The sequence below is a fragment of the Charadrius vociferus genome, unplaced genomic scaffold (genome assembly GCF_000708025.1).
Source record: "Charadrius vociferus isolate BGI_N301 unplaced genomic scaffold, ASM70802v2 scaffold744, whole genome shotgun sequence".
NCBI classification, from domain to species: Eukaryota; Metazoa; Chordata; class Aves; order Charadriiformes; family Charadriidae; genus Charadrius; species Charadrius vociferus.
In genome coordinates this window covers 866,607-873,759 of record NW_009648252.1, presented here as the reverse complement: position 1 = coordinate 873,759, position 7,153 = coordinate 866,607, and positions in this window count along the sequence as shown.

Genomic DNA, 7,153 nt, shown 5'->3' with positions numbered 1-7,153 from the left:
ATGTTTTTAACAGTTAGCTTCCAAACAAGTCCTGTGGGTTGAATCTTGACTGTTAACCCCTGGTATTGGGCTAACTTTTTTTCTGGGAACCAAAGAAGTACAAATTTCACATCCCTGCACGAGCTCTACATGTTAGTATCTCCCATGTTGTTGATATTTTCCTCTGCCAGAACCTGGAAGTCAGGCACATTGATGCAGTGCATTTTTTAGGCAACATTTTTCCAACACCAATGACTTCTCGTTGTCTGACAGACCTGGATGCCTGTGACCACCTCAGAAGGGTGCTACATGGTTTGCACCAACTTAAACTTTGTATTTTCTGTCCTGGATATCTTTGTTACACACACAAAGGCGTGTGGAAAATCTTTTTCTCCCTCGTCAGCACTGTGGCGCTCGCGATCGCGTTCATGTGTGCAGTGACTGACTTGAGGACACTGGCCCAGACACCCAAGTGATTTCCAGAACGCCAGTGGGTACCGCTCACTGGAGCTTTAAAATCATCAGGTCACCTTGCTGCTTCCCGCGCCAGTGATGCTGTGAAGGGCCAAATCCACCCTCAGCATAACTTACGGTGTCCTTGGCTCTGCTCTGAGTCGTGTTGGCTCGCAGTAGTTTGATAAATCCATTACACTAGCAGTGTATAAAATGTTCTGGTAACACTCCTGGGATTCCCTCAACTAAAGATGCCGGTGGAAGCAGTGGCACAAATCTAGTTATGTTGGCAGGGGAATTTACAAAGGATTAGACGAGGCAGTTTAAGTATGTACTGGGCATCAGATTCTGACACTAAGTATGGATCTCCTTAAAAATTACACCCCATTTAATATGAGAATTTTGTTCTCCATTCTGTGAATACATGCAAACTACACATGATAAATCCTCTAAACTAATCCTCTAACCTAATTTAGGATTGTCTGCTACATATTCTATCAGATGGTCCTTTTAATTAATTAAGAAAAAGAGGAAATCCTGTGCTGTTCTTTAAAGGTATTGAAGTGTTACATGTTTTGGAGAGTTCCTATTGCACGTTTGCCCAGCGACAACCACTCTTCCTGCCTTGCATCTTTGTAGAAATCCAGTGCCACAGTCATTTCAGACAAAGGTCTGGGAAGAGAGACTCTTTTAAGAGAAGTTTATCCTTTCCCCTTCCAAGGGAAGAGAAGGAAGTGCTGCTTTAGAGTGAGGGCACCTGATTTTTTTTCTCACAGATTCAGTAATAGATCAGGAATAATTTAAAATCTTAGCCTTCAAAAGGAAGGTACTAATTAGCAACGTTTCCAATTCTTCTGTAATAGCAATTTATAATATTAAAAAAAGAACCCTAAAAGAAAGGGTGTGGATAATAGCTGCTTCTGAAATTGATGTTGCTTGACTAGAGGGAATAAGTTACATCGATGCAGCTGGCTTGCCGCACATTAAAACTTCCATTTAGCCTTTCTGCAGCTGAGATATATGATCTCATAGCAATTAATCCACTGAAGATGCTCAGACTGAGTTGGTCTTGGAACCAGACCTACATTACAAATGTTCAGTGTTTATTAATGACTGACTATTATTTTTATACATGCATGCAGAACAGCCTGGTCTAATAGAATAAAGGGTCAGCACATGTTGGTTTTGGTTCTGTTTGTGCAGTTTTGATTTTTCTGTATTAAGAAAGCAATACCAAATAAAATGTTGCTGTATATGAGATGGACTAATAAATGTTAGTATTTCCTCTTGCAGAGCATGATGAAAAAGATGCTACGTACATACTTTCTAAAGAATGCCAAATATGCATTTAAGTTAGCAATATTAACATTTTCTTTAGCCGTGAATTTGTTAGGTAATTGGGAATTTAAAATAATTGGGACTCGGAGAACCACAGAAAAAGAATTCTGGTCCTAATATAACACATTAGTGACTGAAATAAAAGTGGGAAAGTGTTATTTTGGTCTGATAAAGAGTGATTCTGCTTGTATATCCAAGATGTTCCCACAATTATTTGCTGTTACATCATTTAGACAGGAAAAAAAGCATATCAATCATTTATAAGTTCTACTTACCTATTTGAACTAATTTCAAGTACACCTCTCCAAGATACAGTAAAAAGTAGCTAACGTGCTAAATCTACATTATTAACATTGCAAAGTGAAACATTCAAAAGTTAGCAAATGTCTGAATTAATATTCCACACGCAGCCCCAACTTAAATATTGTCTGTGTGCATTGTCAGTCTTTAATTATATGGTGACACAATTTTGTTCTTTCTAACATTTTCTCAGTTTACGTAAGAATCGTGTATTGAAAATTTTCCTGTTATGTCCCCATTATACTCCTAACAGAGCTCAGTTTTATACATATTCAGTTTTACATATACTCAAGTTTGCAAACTCCATGTCCTTAAAAAATCTTAAGTATATCTCAGTCGTATTTAACATAAAATTATGAGCTTCATCTAATTTATTAGAGAGTACCTGTTCTCCTTCAGAGTGGCAAAACTTTCCTGTTAAATGATGATTGCAATAAAGTGAGTTCTATTAAGTGATTAAACTGTCTGCTTTGTAAAATTGCTCTTGGTGTGCTGGGTATTTCCCACTTCTTGGCTTAGTTGGAAGAACAAACATCATCAGCCACCCAGCCGCCCTCCCCTTTTCTCTCTGTGCCCACGTTTCGCACACCGACATGCTTCACGAGCACAAATGTACATCTTTGTCCTCAATCCGTCCTGGTTTTCCCAGGCCTTTGAGAAGTTATTCATTGTCCTTCACCTTCATCGTACAGTTGGAGAATATCCCTTTTGCGCATGGACCAAATGCTGCCCAGAGAGACGAGTGACAGCGGTCGGCAGCACGATGGTCGGTAGCGGCAAGGTGGAAGGTAGCGCACACTGGGATATGCAGTTGGGAATTATAATGGCATGCGGAGATGTTGGTCAAGCTCCAAAGTTGCCAAAAAAAGCTGCCTCGGGCCAAATTTCATGTTACATTTGCTCTGATGTAGTTTTCGTTTCACACTACTGATGTAGTCATCGCTAGATATGGAGCACGTCGGTTTACTTGCAAAAATCTCTGTGATATTTGTAAGGCGTTTTACAGAGTATTTCTCGATTTCAAAACGGTCACACTCATTGGCAAATAAATCACTGCTGAGCTCAGGAGTTTTGCTGCTCATTTGTTTTATTTTTGTTTAGGAGCAGAGGTTAGCTCATAAAATTTAAATACTCCTGCGGCTTCAATAGCCATCTAAAATTTGTTAAAACAGAGAGGAGGCTCAAACCTCAGAGCCCGAGCTCCCTTTCAACTATCTAACTCTAAACAGACCTGAAGCTCTTGCCCGCGCCGTCCACCATCCTGACCGATGTGACATCGCTGGAGTGCTGAAGGGCCGTGTCCCAAACGCCCCATGGGGGGTTCACATCTCCCCCTCGCCTCCACCGGCCACCCCTCCGCCCAGACACTCGAGGACCACACGGAGCCTTTTTTTGCCGTGGCACTGCGCCGTGCTCCCACCTGGCTGAGAGCGGCTGGTAAATTCGCAGCGGTCGTGTCATCTCCTCCTGTGCCACACACAAAGGTAAATAGGAACAACTGCGTATTTACTGTGTCGGTGAAACGTGCCGGTCTGAGTGCCGGTCCCGGGGGAACACCATCAGAAACGTTTCATGCTCAGCGGTTATTCCCCAGTGCGTACTGTTTAAAAATCTGTCACACAACTCCTTTTTGAATCTGTTAAATGCACATTAAATAATTGCAATCATCAAACTGTAGTATATAAAGATCCTTACAAGTTCATAAATTTATCATCGTATTTACCGGGATATAAAACGATGCTTCTTCAGGAAAACAGCTAGAAAGATTACGCTTCACAAAATACTCAGCTCTGTGCTCATATTCAGATAAAGATAGTGAAAGCGCACCTCATTTATCAACCAAACTTGTAATCTCCATGAAAACAAAAAAAAGTACCAATTTTGGCCTGCCTAAGAAGTCATTATATCAACAGATACTATTGTAGTAGCGTATTTTAGGCAGTTGAGTAAATGCAAAACACCTCCTTTTAAAAAAATGGATGAGCTGAAGACTGTTTAGCCGCCTTTGTCCTGCAGGCAGGCAGGGAACCCGGCGCAGATGAGATGAAAACAGTAAAGCTGCAGAGCTCCAGCAGCACTTATCTACACAGGCATCTGTGGACCAGGTGTTCGGAGAGCATGACTGAATTGCTCAGAAAATAATCAGAAATATTGAAAAACAATGCTTCTGTCTGCTCAAAGCTGATGATAATATACATTAAAAGAAAAAAAAATAAGACTATTTTGCTGGTTTTTAGCAACAGCAGGAGTTACTGTTTCCACCCACATTCCAAGAGACTGCTGGCTGGAGCGGGAAGGAAGAACAGTGCAAAAATACTACGCTCAAGTCCGGCTAAGAAGCTGAGATCCAGCTGCAGGGTTCTTTCAATGCAAGTTTCATTAATCTTTCATGAGAGCTATCTTATTGATGCTGCAAAATTGTCATTAATCTTGAATGCGGGAGAAGTGAAAATACAACAGTGGAAGGGTGAACAGTCAGCTCACACACGTTGTTGGGAGTGCTGACGCAGGGAAGTTTACCTATTGTGGCTTGTCACTTGCGCACAGCTGAAGTCTAATTAATCTAATTCGTGTCTTACCTCAATGAGCTTGTATACATTTGCTAAATGTCATAGCTCTTCAGGAGAGGCAGGTGAAGGTCTCATTCTTGTTTAACCCCCAGTGCACCTAAATCACGTTGCTCCCGTATTTAAGAGCAGTGGATGTCTTGCGAAGTTATGTAACTGTCTCGTTACAGCGCATTTGTAACCAACAGTGATTTTGAAAATTTGTGGAAGGCAAAGGTAAGGTAGAAAAATTTAGAAATTAAACTAATTTAGAGACATCTACATTAAAAAAGTACAAAACTGCAGTGCTAGTAATTCAACTCGTTGGTTTGTTATTTGCCCAGTTTACCTATTTAGTCTTAAAATCTGACATTTTTCTACTTCTCACTGATGCTTCAACTCCAGTTTTCTTTAACGACGTTGCGCTGCCTGCCCCGATATCTACGGGCACGCCTGCTGAAATGTCACTCTGAGAGCAAATCTGATCCGGCAGTTTGAGGTGGTCAACCAGCCGCCGCCTCCAGCTGTTCAAAGCACAGGGGCTCTGCGCGGGGGGATGCGATAGCTCTAACGGCTCTTCAGCTGCTGAAGGCTGAACTTCACGTGGACGCCGTGCAGATCGGTGATAACCTATCATCTCCTCTGTCAACCCCTCCTGATTTCAGGAGTGCTCGTAGAGCATGAAGAATTACTCGTTCCTTAAAAGGGCCTTTGCAAACCCCACACAAAGAAGCAGTGAGGGAAACAATAAGATTAAACGATGGGTACCATTACCAACGTCTCCAGAATACCTCTACTTATAGGGACTTCACCACTATTATTAAACTAAGGTTCAAGTTGGGGGTTGGTTCTTTTTTTGCTTTTGTTCTGATTTTTCAGCAAATACAGAAAAAATCCTCTCAAATGCACATTGTGCCACAGCAGCACCAGGTTTAAGACACAAAGCTTTGGTTCGGTACTGTCTGCTTTGCCTGCAGCGCCTGCCAGCCACCGCTGGGCTGGTGGCGGGGGACATCTCAGGCTGCCCAAGGGGAACGAAGGAAAACTCCCTCTTCGCGAGACAGAGTACAAACAGGCAAGCAGGCTGCCATTTCAAATGTTTTCCTTTTATAAATTTAAGACAAAAAATTTGGTTTTCTTACCCTGGGCAGCATCCTCAAGTGAAGGGCTGTAAATAAGAGGTGAATAACACATCGAGTTGCTAGCAAGCGCCAAGGAAAAGCTTTCAGGTCCCCTCTGGGCTTCTGTGTAGTGACACAGCGGGGAGAGAGGTCCCTACAGAGCAGAATGAGGATTACGCTTATCTTTCAAAACTGTACCCTCCCCCAGAAACTTCCACAGGCCACAGCATCTTCTCAAGGGGAGGAGATGTGTTTTCTCATCTCCTGCACGCTCTTGTTTCTGCAATACCTGCATGAAAATTGCATAATGGCACTGCTTTATTTACATGTTTGCTGTTACCCACTGGAAGCATCACACCCGAGGCTGCAGGACACCTCCTGCCTCAGCTGCCTCTTGGTCCTCGTCTGCACCAAGCTGCACCTGCAAGACGATCAATACTCTCATGAGGTCCTCTCCCCCTCTCCCCCACCTGAATAGCCTCATGTCTACCACATCATGCTCTTAGGAACACACAGTGTGGATTTAAGTCCAATCAGACTGAGCAGAAGATAAAACTGAGGTCTCTTTTCCACCCTGGGCAAGTGCAAAGCCCACAACACTGAAGGTAAGCTGCTGCACGCAGGGTCAGCATCACGTTATCTGAGCTGTGGTTGTCACCATCACAGCTCCGAATGTCTGCACCCACCAGCCAGCAGGACCTCCACTTGCTGCAGGTAGAGGTCAACTCTTTCAGAGTGTTCAGGGCCTTTAGCCAATGTCCCCCTCAGCTGCTGCCTCATGCCTTTGAGAGCAGAGTCAGACTTTTTTTCTGATGTGGGAAAGTGACCTCAAAAAGTTTTACAGTTTATGAGAAACTGAAAGTGTTTTATCAGTCCATACGGAAACACAGCCTGTGTTTTAGAAGAGCTGCTATATACGATTGCCTTTCCCATCCAGGTTTCCTTTGATGAATGGGACGTATGGAAGCTTTGATGTCACCTGCTCTTCTGCCTGACCTCCTGTTAGTATTTCATATGCTCTGAACCTAAACCTTGCAGGTTTTTAAGCCTTCTCCTTCCATCAGTCAAAAGACACTTGTTTTTGAAGACCTGATAGGCTTTCTACAAAAGTTTTGCAATGCCACTTGCTGTGCATCTACCTGCTAAATCCAAATTATTGACGGTATTATGTTAAGTACCAACCAGGGAACAGGCTGCCCCTGCCAGCTGTGCCAAGAGCAGTCACAGAGTCACAGAATGGTTTGAGTTGGAAAGGACCTTAAAGACCATCTCGTTCCACCCCCTGCCCTGGGCAGGGACACCTCCCACCAGACCAGGTTGCCCAAGGCCACGTCCAGCCTGGCCTTCAACACCTCCAGGGATGGGGCCTCAACAACCTCTCTGGGCAACCTGTTCCAGTGCCTTACAACCCTCAGA